Genomic DNA, 18,221 nt, shown 5'->3' on the forward strand with positions numbered 1-18,221 from the left:
TTTTCTTCTGCTGCTGTTTTTTGCTTAGGAAATAAGTTCAACAACATCAAACTAAGCAGCTTGATAAATAGCACAGGACAAAACACTAAAGGCCAATGAGGCTATTCCAAATTTCTCATCACCACTAATTGAAATTTCAGTGACATTTCAATTAAGTTAAATTTAATTCTTACTGACCTGATCTCTTATCCTCTGTTTAATGATGTCTTCCAGATGAAGGGTGTTTCCTCTATAATCCCAGGTGCTAAAGGAAATATCACGTGTATTCACTAGGTAGATAGCCACAAAACCACTGAGTCTCACACTGTAGTGCTTAGACCCTCAGCATCAGCAACATGTGGGAACTTGTTAGAAATCAAATTCCTGGGCAAGCCTCGAATCTCCTGAATCAGAAAGTGGGGAAGAGGGACAGCTATCTGTGCTTTAAGAAGCCTTGAGATGCTCCCTGAAGTTTGAAAACCACAGAACTAGAATACATTTGGTAATAAGCGCTAATACTTTATCCAAGATACCTAGGGACTCTTCCCCTCTTTTCCATTCTCTCTTCTGCTGAAATAAAATGAGATCTCATTTTGATTTAATGGGTACAAGAAAGAAGGCAATGAGATGGCCAGGGTTTCAAGTTGGAGTTCAAAATTTAATCAGTGGACAGCAGATTACTAAAGAGAGCTGATGACAAACTAAACATTAGGTATCATTAGTGTATTGATGTTAAATTTTGGGTGTGGATTAATGGTATTGTGATTATATAGGACAATGTCCTAGTTCTTAGAAGATATCTGCAAAAGTACTTCAAAGTGAAATGCTATGATGCTGGCAACTTACTTTGAAATGATTTGGGGGGGAAAGGGCACATACACAATCTTACGTACATGGGGGAGAGAAAACAAATATGACAAAATGTTAATTGGTGAATCCAGTTGAATAGCATACAGATGTTCACTGTATTACTTTTTTCAACTTTTCCTTGTTTGCAAGTCTTTAAAATAAAAGGTTGAGAGAAAAGAAACATCACCTCAAATCTTCCTATAAAATGGAACCATAGAAAAAGCACAAAAGTGAACACTTTGCAGAGGTGGGCACCATACTCATCCAGACAGCATGGGCAAAGTGCAGGGTCTCCTCCAGGAGGAGACCAGCCTGGGCAATGTAGTGAGACCTTGGTAGGTCTCAAGGACAAAGGTAGCATTAAAGCACACTCTCTCTTTCTCTCTCTCTGTTTCTCACTCATGAAGAGTAATGCAAAAATTCTATAGCACATTGGAATAATTATGCCACACACCCATATGAACGTTTTTCTCTTAAATCACTATTAGAAAATCTGGTATGATTCCTGGTTGCAAGACGGCAAGGAGAAAAAACATGGTTATCTCCATATGTGTTAGAAAGACATTTGATAGCATTCGATATTTATTTCCAATTTTTTTCACTCCTAGTGGAATATAAATACATCTATCCAGGCTGGACAACGTGGCTCTTGCCTGTAATCCCAGCACTTTGGGAGGCCGAGGTGGGCGGATCACAAGGTCAAGAGATCAAGACCATTCTGAACTGTACGGTGAAACCCCGTAACCACATCTGGCTAATTTTTGTAGTTTTTGCAGAGATGAGGTCTCACCATGTTTCCCAGGCTGGTTTCAAACTCCTGAGCTCAAGTGCTGGGAGCTCCTGAGCTCCCATAGTGTGAGGATTACAGGTGTGAACTACCACTCCCCGCAGTTTTCCTAATCTCTTTATCTTTTGTAGCTGCACTGGCTGATGTGGTTATTAATGTTAATGTTAATTAACAGGCGTAACTGTAATACTGAACATTTTGTCTTATTCCTAATCTTAAAGGGAAAATTCCAGAATTTCACCCATCATGCATGACGGCAGCTTTTTGGCTGGATGTATTTTTTTTTTTTTTTTTTTGGAGATGGAGTCTCACTCTGACACCAGGCTGGAGTGCAGTGGTGTAACCCTGGCACAATGCAACCTCCGCCTTCCTGTTCAAGTGATTCTTCTGCCTCAGCCTCCTGAGTAGCTGGGACTGCAAGTGCACACCACCATGCCTGGCTAATTCTTTGTATCTTTTTTAGTAGCGATAGGGTTTCACCATATTGTTCAGAATGGTCTTGATCTCTTGACCTCGTGATCTGCCCACCTCGGCCTCCCAAAGTGCTGGGATTACAGGCATGAGCCACCTTGTCCGGCCTGGATAGATGTATTTATATTCCACAAGGAGTGAAAAAAAAATTGGAAATAAATATCGAATGCTATCAAATGTCTTTCTAACATATATGGAGATAGCCATGTTTTTTCTCCTTACCGTCTTACAACCAGGAATCATACCAGATTTTCTAATAGTGATTCAAGAGAAAAACGTTCATATGGGTGTGTGGCATAATTATTCCAATGTGCTATAGAATTTTTGCATTACTCTTCATGAGTGAGAAACAGAGAGAGAGAAAGAGAGAGTGCGCTTTAATGCTACCTTTGTCCTTGAGACCTGCCAAGGTCTCACTACATTGCCCAGGCTGGTCTCCTCCTGGAGGAGACCCTGCACTTTGCCCATGCTGCTGGATGGGTATGGTGCCCGCCTCTGCAAAGTGTTCACTTTTGTGCTTTTTCTATGGTTCCATTTCACAGGAAGATTTGAGGTGATGTTTCTTTTCTCTCAACCTTTTATTTTAAAGACTTGCAAACAAGGAAAAGTTGAAAAAAGTAATACAGTGAACATCTGTATGCTATTCAACTGGATTCACCAATTAACATGTTCTAACAGTTTCAAAGGAAATAAGTTTGAAAGTTCTACTTTATTCTTTATATGTGGAAATTGCAAAAATTATTTGTAATTTGTTGAAAACTTAACTTGAAGTTCTGATATAATTTCAAAGCAAAACCAAATTTTTCTTTCTCTCCTGTGGGAGGAGGGTGAGATATCAGGACACTAACTCATTGATACTTTATTTTATGGTTTTTTTTTTTTTTCCTTTAGAAGTTATCTTCTGGGACAATCTGACAATGATGAACTTTATTTAGGATTGCGGATTTTAAAAATAGTTCTTTTGATATTCTTGGTATCTTTTATTTGTCTATTCTCCAGCTCTGTTGCCCAGGCTGCAGTACCATGGTCCAATCATAAATCACTGCAGCCTTGAACTCCTGGACCCAAGCGATTCTCCCCAGTCAGCCTCTTGAGTAGCAGAGACTATATGGGCATGCTACCATGCCCAGCTAATTTTTTAAATTTTTGGTGGAGATGGGGTTTCACCATGTGGCCCAGGGTGGTCTCAAACTCCTGGGCTCAAGCAATCCTCCCTCCTCAGCCTCCCAAAGTGCTGGGATTACAAGTGTGAGCCACTGTGCCTGGTACTATTCTCATTTTGATTATGATAAAATTTTAAGTTGAATAAATGAAACAGCCAAGTTATTGGAACCAGATTACCTTTACTAAAATTAAATGAAATTTCCCTTGTCCGAAATCATGGCATACTGTGAAAGATATGTTTGTGATGGTATTAAAATTCTGGCTATTTGGCACTCACCACAATCTGTGGAGCACCTTAAAGACATAGGCGGTATCCTCCAGAGCAGTCTAAGCAAAAAGAGGCTCCCAGGGCAGCTTTGTCAGAAGAGACATGCCATAAATATAAAGACATTAGGGTCAGAGAAAAGAAACAACTATTTGACACACAGGCCCCAAATTGAAAGCTATAGGCTGGGAAATGCAGGCACTGTTTTTGCAAATCAGATGCTTTCCATAAAATATCTCTGTAGAATGTGCTTTTGCTTTAGAGAGTAGCAGCAAGATTTTTGGTTTTCTGTGTGTTTGTTTGTTCATTTGTTTGTTTGTTTGACGGTAGGGTCTTGCTCCACTGCTCTGGCTGGAGAGCAGTGATGTGATCATAACTCACTGCAGCATCAACCTCCTGGGCTTACGTGATCCTCCTGCCTCAGACACCCAAGTAGCTGGACTACAGGCATACACCTCCACATCCCACTAATTTTTGTATTTTCTGTAGAGACAAGGCCTCACTATGTTGCCCAGGCTGGTCTTGAACTCCTGAGCTCAAGTGATCCTCCTGCTTCAGATTACCAAAGTGTTAGGATTACAGGCATAAGCCACAGCACCTAGCCAAGGTACTTGTTTTCAAAGGATGGTTAATAGTTACAACAAGAAAAATAGGGCAGGCTGTGGCACAGTGGCTCAAGCCTGTAACCCCAGCACTTTGGGAGGGCGACGCAGGAGGATCACCTGAGATCAGGAGTTCGAGACCAGCCTGGCCAACGTGGTGAAACCCTGTCTCTACTAAAAATACAAAAAACTAGCTGGGCGTGGTGGCACGTGCTCGTAATCCCAGTTACTAGAGAGGCTGAGGCAGGAAAATTGCTTGAACCCAGGATTTCGGTGAGCCAGGATTGCGCTACTGCGCTTTAGCCTAGGCAACAGAGCAAGACTCCATATCTAAAGAAGTAAATAAATAAGTAGAGGCTGGGCATGGTGGCTCACACCTGTAACCCCAACACAGGGAGGCTGAGGTGGGCAGATTGCCTGAGCTCAAGAGTTTGAGACCAGCCTGGCCAACATGGTGAAACCTTGTCTCTACTAAAATGCAAAAAATCAGCTGGGCATGGTGGCAGGTGCTGCTAGTCCCAGCTACTCTGGAGGCTGAGGCACAAGAATTGCTTAAACTCACCAGTAGGTGGAAGTTGCAGTGAGCTGAGATTGTGCCACTGCACTCTAGCCTGGGTGACAAAGCAAAAGTCTGTCTCAAAAAAATAATAATAATTAATAAATAAGTAGAATCACTCCCTGTCATAAAGTCATCAATTTCTCCCAATGTAATTCAATTTAAAATAACTATTTTTAAGCTAGAAAAGTTAATTGTAAAGTGTATATGAACAGATAAGCTTGCAGGAGCCAAGCACAGTGGCTCATGCCTGTAATTCTAGTATTTTGGGAGGCTGAGGTGGTAGGATTGCTTGAGCCCAGAAGTTTGAGATCCGCCTGGGCAATAGAGTGAGACCTCATCTCTTAAAAAAGCATAATTGTGGTGTGAATGGGGGCCAGGGGATGAGCCTTATCAACTATTACAACATGATAAAGGCCTTATAATTAAAATTATATGCTGCTGACACATAAACCAATGGAGCAGAATACAAAGTATAAAAATAGATGGTAATATATATCAACATTTAGTATAAACTATACATGATGTCTCAAGTCAATGAAGAAAAAAATGACTTTTAAATAAGGGTATTGTGATAAACAGTTATTTGTAAAATAAAATAAAGTTGGATTCACATACTCCATACCACATACTATAAAAACTCCAAGTGAGCAAGCAGTTATGGCAAGGTTGCAGGGTACAAGTGTAATACCCAAAAATCTATCACTTTCCTATACACCAGCAATGAGTGAGTGGAATTTGAAATTAAAAACACAATACTATTTACTTTAGCATCCCCCCAAAATGAATACTTAAATATGAAGCTAAAAAAATGCATAACATTTATACGAAGAAAGATATACAACCCCAATGAAAGAAATTTAAAGAAGGACTAAATAAATGGAGAGATATTCCATATTCATGGTTAGGAAGATTCAATATTGTCAATATGTCAGTTCTCCACAACTTGATCTATAGTTTTAATTCACTTCCAATCAAAATCCCAGCAAGATATTTTGTGGATACTGACAAGCTGATTCTAAAGTTTGCATGGGGAGGCAAGAGACCCCGAGTAGCCAAAACTAAATTAAAGAAGAATAAAGTTGGTCGACTGACACTATGTAACTTAGACTATAAAGTTATGGTAATCAAGACAATGTGGTATTGGTAACAGAGGATAAAGGGGAGGAAGACATGAAGACAAATAGCACAGAGATCAAATGATCAAATAGATCAATGGAACAGAATGAGAGCTCAGACACAGACTCGCGTAAATACAGGATCTTTAAAAAGGAGCAAAGGCAATACAATAAAGCACAGTTTTTTCAACAAATGATGCTGGGGCAGCTGGACATCCACATGCCAAAAAAAAGATGCTAGACACAGACCTTACATCCTTCACAAAAATTATCTCAAAATGGATAAGAGACTTAAATGTAAAATGTAAAACAATGGAACTCTTAGAAGACAACAGGAGAGGCCGGGCATGGTGGCTCACGCCTGTAATCCTAGCGCTTTGGGAGGCCCAGGTGGGCAGATCACTTGAGGTCAGGAGTTCAAGACCAGCCTAACCAACATGGTGAAACCCCATCTCTACTAAAAATACAAAAATTAGCCAGGTATGGTGGCGGGTGCCTGTAATCCCAGCTACTTGGGAGGCTGAGGCATGAGAATCACTTGAACCTGGGAGGCAGAGGTTGCAGTAAGCCAGGATTGTGCCACTGCACACCAGCCTGGGTGACAAGAGTGAAACGCCATCTCAGAAAAAAAAAAAAGAGAGAGAGAGAGAGAAGAAGATAACAGGAAAAAATCTAGATGACTTAGGGTTTGGCAATGACTTTCTGAATACAATACCAAAGGCACCATCCATGAAATAAATAATTGATAAACAGAATTTTATTAAAATTAAACATTTTTTGGCCAGGTGTGGTGGCTCACATTTGTAATTCTGGCACTTTGGGAGGCTGAGGTGGGTGGATTACTTGAGGTCAGGAGTTTGAGACCAGCCTGGCCAACATGATGAAACCCCATCTCTATTAAAAATACAAAATTAGCTGGGCATGGTGGTGCATGCCTGTGATCCCAGCTACTTGGGAGGCTGAGGTACAAGAATCGCTTGAACCTGGAAGGTGGAGGTTGCAGTGAGCCGAGATTGTGCCACTGCACTCCAACCTGGGCAATGGAGTAAGACTTAATCTCAAAAAAAAAAAAAAAAACAAAAGCCATTTCTGCTCCTCAAATGACACTGTCAAGAGAATGAAAAGAGAAGCCACAGACTGGAAGAAAATATTTGCAAAAGACATGTCTAATAAGGGACTGTTATCCAAAATGCAAATACAAAGTATTCTTAACACTTGACAATAAGAAAACAAATAACCATGTTAAAAAAATGGGCCAAAGACCTTAGCAGACACCTCACCAAAGAAGAAACACAGATGACAGGTAATCATATGAAAAGATGCTCCATATCATACATCATCAGGGAAATGCAAATTAAAGGAACAACCAGATAGTAATATACATCTATGAGAATGACTAGTTCCAGAACACTGATGATACCAAATGCTGGCAAAGAAGTGGAGCAACAGGAACTTACATTAATGACTGATGAGAATGCAAAATGGTATAGTCACTTTGGATACAAATCTGGAGGTTTCTTACAAAACTAAATATACTCTCAGTTTCTTTTTGGAATATTTACCAAAAAGAGTTGAAAATTTCTCTCTTTACAAAAACTGCACATGAATGTTTACAGCAGCTTTAGCTATAATTGCTAAACCTTAGAAGAAGCCAGGCTGTCCTTCAGTAAGTGAACTGATGAGGAAGCTGTGGTACATCCAGGCAATGAAATATTACTCAGAGCTAAAAAGAAATAAGCAATCAAGCTATGAAAAGACATGGAGGAAACTTAATGTATATTACTAGGTGAAAGAAGCCAGTCTGAAAAGAGTACAGAGTATGATTTCAGTTGCATGACATTCCGAAACAGGAAAAACTGAAAGACAGCAAAAAATCAGTGATTGCCAAGGGTTAGGTGGGAGTGGGGGATGAAGAGGCAGAGCGCGAAGGCCTTTTAGGGTAGTGAAACTACTCTATATGACCCTGTAGTGGTGGTTACATGTGGTTGGTTACACGTGTCCGAATCCACAAAATGTGCAACATTTCCACGTTTCCAAGCATGAAGGCTAGCTTGTCCCCAACCATGAGACCTTAGCTTGCTAGATAGGTGGGAGCCTTCTGTGACCTGCTGCTAATCTCCTCCTCTCCCCTTGGAGTCAGGGAAACCAATGAAACCTTTATGACTTTTCCTCGCCCTATTCTTCGCATTACATGATGTTCAAGGTGAAAGACTTTGACCACCTGTTGCACCTGTGTGGCCACAGCGCTATGCTACAGACCTTGAGGACTTCCCTGATACACTGGGCCCTAGGGTGAGGGGTGGAGGGAAGCCCCCAGAGACCCCTATCTGCCCCAGAGCCCCCAGAACCCTGAGGGTCACACCCTGTCCTTTCAAGGGCTGGGGATTGAACCCAATCTGCAGCTAGGCACAGCCACAGCCCTCCCTGGGCTGGAGTTTCCCAGCTCTCCTACCCTTGGGCCACCTCTGCAGCTGGTCTCCCTGCCCAGGGAGCCATATCCCATTTAAAGGTCTCCCTTACGTTGATGGCTTCAGAGAAGCCAACAATAAACTCTTACCTATACCTGTAGAGAATAGTGGTTCAACCAAACAAAGCCTTCACACTAATTATGTTTCAGCACAAGGAAAATGAATTTGAAGCGCAAGCCAGAGGAGTCAGCCTAGGGAGTGGAGGCAGGAAGAGGCAGGGATTGCTTGACCTGAAGGGCGACTTCAGATACAGAGTGCAATATGAACCATCAGGCCTCATAGCATGTCCCAAGGACACTCACTTCCTATTTTCCATTCAAGCTCCATGATCAAAGAGTTTCATGTCAACCTGCAACTGTGGCTGCCGTCACCCAGGTGGCGCACAACATGGATTTGGGACAGATCCTTTTAGAACCCTCCCTCTAAGAAAGCCCAGCCTTAGCAAAGGGGCCTGTGTTAGCTCAGGTGCTCTAAAGAGGCCAAGATGCGATGATTTGTGCCAGAGATTTGTTGAGGGAAATACCTGTGAATGAGGAAGGGCGGGCGCAGGAGAGCCTTCAGATTGTAACGCCATTTGGACACCTATGAAAGGAGACAGGAAAGGAAGGGGCGAAGGAGGGAAGGGTCTCAGACTCAGTGCAGTTCTAAGAAAATTCCATCCTGGATGATAGAAGTCCTGAAGCCAAAGTTGCCCATTAGAGGGGTCCCATATCCCACAGGAATGGGCCAGCACTAGTGCCCCACCACGTCTGTCTCTGGCTGGGAGTAGCTCAAGAAAGTGTGGCCTTGGCATGAATGCAGTGCTAGCTCCCGAGGGTAGCCAGGGGCTGGTGGTCACTATGTGCCTGCAGCAGGTTCTCTTGAAGGAGGTCTGATTTTTGTGATTCCACAGGGTCTCGTCTTCAGTGTTCCCCATTTCTTTCTGTCTTCTGCATTTGTTTTGGGTTTTCGGTCTGTGTCCCCTATTTTATCACAAACTCTTGTTTTTAATAATATTGTTATACATCCTCAGTGGAATACTTGTTTTGTGTCAAACATTTTACATATATGTTTTCCTTTATCCTCACAATTCTATGAGGGAGGTAAGATATTCATGTTTTATAAATGTAGAGACTGAGGCTCAGAGAAGTGTTATTTATCCAGGAACATTAAAGCCAAAAGTGACAAAAACGTGTCTTGAATTCAAATTCAGGGCTTATTTTTTATTCCAGCACCCAAGCAATTCGCCACCATATACCCTATGTCTTTGAGCATTTGGGATTTTTTAGTGCCTTGTGTTTTAGGTATGAATGTGGAGAAAGTTAGAAGGGGCCTGAGTTCTACAACAACAAAAGGTCTTTGTGTTTGGGAAACTTCCAATGAAGCCGGATACAGGGCTGACAGGAGTGCCTTCAGCCTCCAGAGTGGGCTGGGCTGAGTCTCAGGGATAATACGTGTGTGTGTGTGTGTGTGTGTGTGTGTGTGTGTGTGTGTCCACCCTGATCTGACTGGCTGCTGTTACACCCAGGCCCTGAAACCCTGAGGGCTCCCTGAGCCACACCCTAACCTGGGTGAAGACAGGCTTCCAGTGTGGATTGCAGAAGGTACTTCTTGCAGCCTGCAGACCCCTCCAGGGCCAGGCCCAGAGCCAGCCAACAGAGCTCAAGCTCAGGACTGGGGCAGGGAGGTCCAACAGGCTGTTAGTCATCAATACCAGTGCTGGCCTGTCACTTGGCTTGTTCTGCCCAGTCTGTAATACAGCTGAGCCCTTTTGGGAGTAGGCACAAAGAGTGAGCGTGTTTATGCTAATGACAGTGCTGGCCACTCACGGAAGGACAGAACAACCAGATGAGTAGGATGGTTAGTCCAGTGGTTGTCAATCAGCCCTGTCCTTAGCCGTCCCAATGTTTGTGCTCCCAAATGGAGAAGAGATGGAGGCAGTACATGGGTCCAATAGCATGGGATCCCCTTTCCAAGGCTGATCTAGCTACTGACATTGTTATTGTCCAACCTTCCAGCTGCAAGACTGACACTGAGTCTGCAATGTGGCACCCAGGAGCTCAACTAGCCACTGATGGCAAGCTGATTATACAGGACCCCTTCCATCCTGAAAAGGACAATTCATGCTGACTGAAATGGACACACATTCTGCATGTGAATGACCTTTCCTGCTTACTGCACCTCGGCAAGCACCACAGTCCAGGGACTTACACAATGTTTAATCTACATATGACTCTGCATAACATCAGCTTCTCCTAAAGGAGGTAGGGTGGTGCACATCACATCAATCAGAAACTACTGCCCAATAGAGCAGTGACATGGCCTCTTGAAGATGCAGTAGAGGAGCTAATTTGGGGATAGTGCGCTATCTTCAGGATGCAATATACATCAGCCAATGGCCATTGCAAGTACATTTGTCCCCTCTAGGGAGAATGGATGGTCCAGGGGCCAAGAGGTAGAAGTAGGAGTGGCTCTGCTCATCACTATTCTAAGTGACCTGCCTGGGAAACTGTGCTTCTCTTCACAGAAACTTCAGGCTCTGTGGGTCTAGAGCTCCTGGTTCCTGGAGGCAGGAGTGGGAAATGCTTCTATCCTGAGGATACCATAGGACACCAAATAAACTTACAGCTATGGCTATAGCCTGGCTACATTGGCCTCCTCATGCTGGTAGACCATCAGGCAAAGAAGGGATTACAGCTCTAGCAGGTGTAATTGATCTGGTCATCAGGAACAGACAGAGCTGCTGCTGTACAGTGGGACGATGCAGGCAGGGAAGATTATGTTTGGCACTCAGGTGATCCTGAGTTTGCTTTTCTCTGTGTGAAATTTTCATGTAAAATGGGTAAATATAGCAACCATGGTCTGAGTAAAGCATAATAACTGGAGCTTCAGACTCCTCTGAGATGAGGGTCTAGAATACCCAACCCCAAAGCCACGGAGAGCAGCAGGAGTGCCTGCTGAGAGGAAAGGGAACCTAGAATGGGTGGTGGAGGAGGAAGATGGTGAGTATCGGTGACAGATTGAGACAAATTGTGGTAGTGTGGGCTGTAGTTCATTCCACTAACTCTTCTGTAAATGTTTCCACAAATTGTGACCAAACAGAATCCCGAAAGCTGTACCTAGATTGAATGAAGTTAATATAGGAAGCAATTGGATCTGAGTGGCTTGGGAGGTGGACCGTAGTGCGTGCTGTTGGTGGCCTGCACAGCTTCTTTTGACCAGCCTGGGAGCTGAGAGGGTTGGCTAATAGCTCTCAGCTAACCCCCTTCTCCAAAGATTTGTGTTTGGCTGAATAAGAGCCCTGTACCTGCTTTATCACTCAGGATTCTTCAGAGAAACCATATCAGTGAGAGAGGGAGAGAATTGGCTCATGCAATTGTGTGCTCTGGCAAGTGTGAAATTTGTAGGGCAGGCTGGCAGGCTGGAAACACAGACAAGAGCTGAAGTCTTGAGGTATAATTCCTCCTTTTCTGAGAAACCTGTTTTTGCTCCTAATGCTTTTCAACTGATTAAACAAGTCCAGCCCACATTACTGAGGGTAATGTCCTTTACTTAAAGTCAACTTGTTGTAAATTAGTCACATCTACAAAATACCTTCATAGCAGTATCTGGACTGGTGTTTGACTGAACTGCTGAGCATCAGAGCCTGGCCAAGAAAGCACATGCAATGAATGATCACACCTGAGAGGTTAAGTCCTCACTCATACTCACAATCCTGAGGCCGTCAGCAGTCAATCCCTGACAGACAGAGGGGCTCAGAAGCCCAGGCCCTTTGCTCCAAAGTGGGACCAATCCTGTTGCAATTTGTCCTGCAGAGGTCCCGGTTGGATCAGGCTGAATCGAGGCTGCAGCTGAGACCTCGTGTCTGTTTAGCTGCTTTTCCTCCCGGCTTCTCTCTCTCTGCCTGTCTCCTGGAAGTATTCCCCCTATACAATAAGTGCCCCCAGTCGCTGCCTCAGGCTCTGCTTTGGTTAGCTCTGTTTGGTTAGGAACCAAACCTAAGACACCTGTGATGAGTAATGTTATGTATCAATTTGGAGGGTGTTTTGGGAAGAGATTAGCATTTAAATTGGTGAACTCTGAGTAAAGCAGACTGCCCTCCATAACGTAGGTGGGACTCATTCAATCAGTTGAAGGCCTGAATTGAGCAAAAAGACTGACCCTCCCCAAGGAAGAGGCAGTTCTGCAGCAGACTGCCTTTGGACCTCATCTGCACCATTAGCTCTCCTGGGTCTTCAGCCTGCTGGCCCACACTGCAGATTCTGGATTTGCCAGCCGCCGTAATTGTGAGCTGATTTCTTGTAATAAATCTCTCTCTCTCTCTCTCTGTACACATCCTGTTTGTTTTGTTTCTCTGAAGAACCCTAACACAGACACCAGCTATTTCAGAAAGTGAGTCTCAGGGAGGGGGATGGGCTGCTCGTGCTGAAGCAGGAGCTGTCTTTTCAGGGGAGTATGCGTGAGGTCCTTTAGCTTTACCGTTACTCAGCCGAAGGAGACAGGCAGCTGTTGGTGTTGTATTTGACCTGAGCGTAGAAAGTTATCACCAAGACAAAAGTATGCCAGATTGCAGGGTCATTTATTATGCCGGCGACCACAGAGGACTCACATCTCTCCAACCTGTGGTGCCAAAAGGAGGGTGCCATGATTTTTTATACCCGAAAAACCACCTTGGGAGTGGGGGTGAGGGGCGGGGATGGGGATGAAAAGGTTTTGGACATTTCAAGGGCTAGGGGATTCTGTGATTCACCTCCTGGGTGGAGACAAGGGTGGTGAGTGGGGGTGAGGGGCGGGGATGGGGATGAAAAGGTTTCGGACATTTCAAGGGATAGGGGATTCTTGTCATTCTGTTTGTTACTTCAGTGGTTTACAGAAGTCAAGATATACATTTGTTTACACATCGTCTGGGTGGTGATAGAAGTCACAGATTTTAGCAGTTACTGATAAGAAAAGGTAAGCAGCTTTACATAGTTTTGCAGAACAAACTAGCTGTTCTATTTACAGAGGCCAAGGACAGTAGTTATTGTGAGGAGAATGGGGCAGCCACTTCAACTTATTTAAAAAACAGTTTTGCATTTTATAAAATAGTGTTGCTCAGGTTCTGGCTCTAGGCCAGCACAATATCACATTGGAATACTCAGCTTCTCGTGAAAGAGCCTTCCTTCTGGGATTTGTCAGTCAGCCCTGCCCCCAATATTTCCCATAACTAAATCAATTCCAGAGAAGTTTCTGCCACAAGTCCATGTACCGCATTCATTATTTTGGCTTTGCAATTCAAGGTGTGTTCCTCCTGTTGGCACATGTACCCTGTAGATGTCTGTAAGCTTGGAAGTTGCAGGCATCTTTGATCCCCTTCCCTCCACACTCCTGTTTGATTTTCATTGCTTCTGGTAGTCCACATATATGTGTGGATTGGGATTCAAATTTTTTAAAATTTCATCAAAGGTAGAATTTGTGTTTCTGTTATTATTTTCTCCTATTGCCTTCAAATGACTTAAGAGAAGGGAAAATGCTGAGTGCAGGGATCTCGAAAGACTTGAGATTTTGCAAACCTGTTGTGTTTGACATAGTATCTCACTGTGGATTTAATTTGCATTTCTTCAGATACTAGTGACATGCAGCATATTTTGGTGAGTTTTTGTCTATTCTGATTTGCTTGTCTGTGATACACTAGTTTATATATTCTGCCCTTTTTGTTCTTTTTTTTCTTTTCTTTCCTTTTTTTTTTTTTTTTTTTTGAGACAGTTTCATTTTTGTTGCCTCAGCTGGAGTGCAATGGCACAATCTTGGCTCACTGCAACCTCCACCTCCTGGGTTCAAATGATCTCCCACCTCAGCCTCCTGAGTAGCTGGGACTACAGACACGTGTCACCACGCCTGGCTAATTTTCTTTTAGTAGAAATGGGGTTTCACCATGTTAGCCAGGCTGGTCTCGAACTCCTGACCTCAGGTGATACACCCGACTTGGCCTCCCAAACGCTTGGGTTATAGGCGTGAGCCACCACGCTCAGCCTATTCTGCCTATTTTTCTATTCAGTTCTTTGTCTTTTTCTGATTTGTAAACATATATTATTTTTAATCTAATTCATTTTTGGCTAAATATATTGCAAATATCTTCCCTCCGTCTGTGACTTATTTTTTCAACTCTGGAAGGTGTCTTTTAAAGTTTTATATTTTAATGTAATTGAATAAATAGTAGTTTTCCTTTATGATTTATGGGCTTTGTTTCTTGTTTAAAAAAATCCTTCCTTATCTTGATGTTCTAAATATCATATATTTTATTCTAAGAGTTTTAACTTTTACTTTTAAAATATAGGGGCTGGCCAGTCACAGTGGCTCATGCCTGTAATCCCAGCACTTTGGCAGACCTCTTACTGAGGTGAGAGGATTGCTTGAGCTCAGGAGTTCAAGACCAGCCTGGGAAACATGGCGAAACCCCTTATCTACAAAACAGACAAAAATTAACCATGCAAGGTGGCTTCACCTGTAGTCCCAACTACTCAGGAGGCTGAGGTGGGAGGATCACTTTAGCCTGGGAGGTGGAGGTTGCAGTGGGCTAAGATTGTACCACTGCACTCCAGCCTGTGTGACAGAGCCAGACACTGTCTCAAAAAAATAAAATATAAGGCCGGGCGCGGTGGCTCATGCCTGTAATCCCAGCACTTTGGGAGGCCGAGGCGGGTGGATCACGAGGTCAAGAGATCGAGACCATCCTGGTCAAAATGCTGAAACCCCGTCTCTACTAAAAAATACAAAACATTAGCTGGGCTTGGTGGCGCGTGCCTGTAATCCCAGCTACTCAGGAGGCTGAGGCAGGAGAATTGCCTGAACCCAGGAGGCGGAGGTTGCGGTGAGCGGAGATCGTGCCATTGCACTCCAGCCTGGGTAACAAGAGCGAAACTCCGACTCAAAAAAAAAAAAAATTAAAAAAAAAAATAAAAAAAAAAATAAATAAAATATAGGGCCTGAATTGATTTTATGTTTTCCCTAGCACTATTTAATAGGTAGTATGTTTTCTGCCCTGATCTACACTGCCACTTTTATCATATAACACGTTTCCAACTGTGTGTGGATATATTTCTGGGCTCTGCTTTCTATAGTTGTCTATGTGTCTGTTCTTGCCCCAGGACTCATCTGCTCTAATTAATTTATAGTAAGGCAAACCTCCTTTCTGTTCTTTTAGAGTTGTCTTGGCTATTATTGTTTTTTTGATCTTCCATATAAATTTTTGATTCAGCTCATCAAATTTCATGAAAAACTCCTTTGGGATTCTCTTCAAAATTGCATTAAAAATAGAGATTGTTTTTGGAAAGAACTGATATCTTTAGATAAAGATTCTATCTAAGAAACATGGCATATTTTTTCCATTTATTTTTTTGAGGGAGGTCTTAGTTAATGTTTTTCATATGCACATTTAAAACTGTGTCTAGTCTTTAACTACCTGGTAACACTTGCCTATAAAGTAATCTGGGTATTGAGTTTATTTTTTGTTGTTAGTAGATTTTTGATTACTAGTTCAGTTTTTCTTTTCCTCTCTCTTCCTTTTTTTTTTTTTTTTTGAGATGGAGTCTTGCTCTGTCACCCAGGCTGGAGTGCAGTGGCACAACCTTGGCTCACTACAACCTCTACCTCCCAGGTTCAAGTGATTCTTCTGCCTCAGCCTCCGATTAGCTGAGACTATAGGTGTGCACCACTGTGCCTGGCTAATTTTTTGGAATTTTTAGTAGAGACAAGGTTTTACCATGTTAGCCAGGCTGGTTGTGAACTCCTGACCTCAGGCATTCCACCCACCTCGGCCTCCCAAAGTGCTGAGATTACAGGCTTGAGCCAGCATGCCCAGACACTAATTCAGTTTTTCAGAAGACATTTGGATTACTAGAATGAACAATGTGGTGCTGGATTAGAGTCAGTGATAGCATGTTTAGTTTAGATATTGATGGATAGATATAAAAATAATTATAGATATGTGTGTATACATAGGTCAATGTATGTCATCCACAGATTTATATAAACATATATATTCAGTATGTTACACACTCACATAAAATAGTCTAGCTCTGTCTGCTGAAAGAACCTAGAAGCGATGACACTCCAGTAGCAATGAGCACACGCAGTGTCCAGATCTTGGCTTCTAATATCATTCTTCAATAAGAAAACACCAGGGTTTCTTGGAGAAATGGCTCATTCTAGAGTGGAAACAGTAAATACACACAATGATCCTAAATCATCTTGCAGTGCTAGAAAGTAAGGAAATGATCAAAAAGCAAAGAGGTGCTCAAAACGCAAAGCAATAGATCTGTGTCAAAAGAGACACAGGAGCCAACCGCAGATGCTCCCCAATGGCCAGAGCTAGGACTGTTTGAGCAACAAAAATAAATCAAGTCAACTAGGCACAATGGCTCATGCCTGCCAAAGCAGGTGGATCACTTGAGGTCAGGAGTTTGAGACCAGCCTGGCCAAAACGGTGAAACTGGTCTCTACTAAAAATAAAATAAAAATTTAGCCGGGCATGGTGAAACATGCCTGTTATCCCCGCTACTTGGGAGGTTGAGGTGGGAGAATCACTTGAACCCAGGAAGTGGAGGTCGTAGTGAGCTGAGATCACACCATTGCACTTCAGTCTGGGTGACAGAGCAAGACTGTCTCAAAAAAAAATTAAATTAAAAATAAATAAAGTAACATTGATTTATAACCCAAAGCATAAAATGAAATATCCATGAATCCATATTAATGTAAATAAATAAATACTAATGAATAAAATCAATTGGAATAATAAATAATAAATAAATAAATAAATAAATTGGAAAGAAGAGAAAAATCTTTCATGCAGAATAATTCCCAATAATTTATGTAGATACTCCTTGATAAAGGAGGTAGAATATGACTCCCTAAGTATGAGCTCCACTTAGTGACTTGATTCCAAAGAGTACAGAATAGAAAGAAAATTGGCAAACACTACCACAAGCAGGTGATCAGGTCAACAGCAACATTGATAAGGCACATTGATAGTATAACCCTTAATGCGATGTGAGGAAACTGGCCCTTTGTGGTCTTCCTCCCCCAAAACCTAGTCTAATAATGAGTAAAACATAAGGCACATCTCAATTTAAGGACATTTTACAAAACACCTTACCAGTACTTCTCAAGACTGTCAAGGTTATCAAACACAAGGGAAGTCTGAGAAACTGTCACAGCCAAGAAGATCCTAAGATAGGACTACTAAATGTCATATCCTAGAGGGAATCTTGGAAAGAAAAGGACATTAGATAAAAACGAAGAAAATCTGAATAAAGGATAGATTTAGTTAATAATAACATATCAATATTGGTTAACTGTAGCAAATACATTCATGTGCAATGTTAATAATAGGAAAACTTGCCACAGGGTCTGTGGGAACACTATACTATCTTCACAATTTTTCAGTTCTTAAAAAAAGATTCATTTTTTAAAAGAAAGTAAGTTTATTCTGTTTCCATTTAATAAGCTGTTTCATAATTCTCAAATCAGAGATTTTTTAAGGCATATTTTTGTGATTGATTTCTAACTCACTTGCACCTTAGTAAAAGAAATGTTATTTGTTTGGTACCTTTTTCAGATTTTTGAGACTTACCATAAAACCCTGCTCATGATCAATGTTTGTAAAAAATGTTCCATTGTGTTTGAGAAGAAGGTATATTCCCTAAATGTTGTGGCTGTAGGGGTCTGTATATGTCCTGTAGATTAAGCTTGTTAGCTGTGTTGTTCAAATCTTCTCTGTTCTCGATAATACTTTATATGTTTTATATATCGATTGATGAGAGAGGTATAATTGTAGATTTGTCAGGTTTTGCTTAGAACATTTTAATTTTGTCAAGTTTTAGTTAGAACATTTTAAGGCTATGTTATTTAGATACTTGCAAATAGAAAACTGTTATATCTTCCTGGGGAATCATTCCTTTAATCTTTACATAGCAATCCTCCTTATTCCTAATGACTTTTACGTT

The sequence above is a fragment of the Sapajus apella genome, unplaced genomic scaffold (genome assembly GCF_009761245.1).
Source record: "Sapajus apella isolate SASKATOON/1434 unplaced genomic scaffold, GSC_monkey_1.0 scaffold74, whole genome shotgun sequence".
NCBI classification, from domain to species: Eukaryota; Metazoa; Chordata; class Mammalia; order Primates; family Cebidae; genus Sapajus; species Sapajus apella.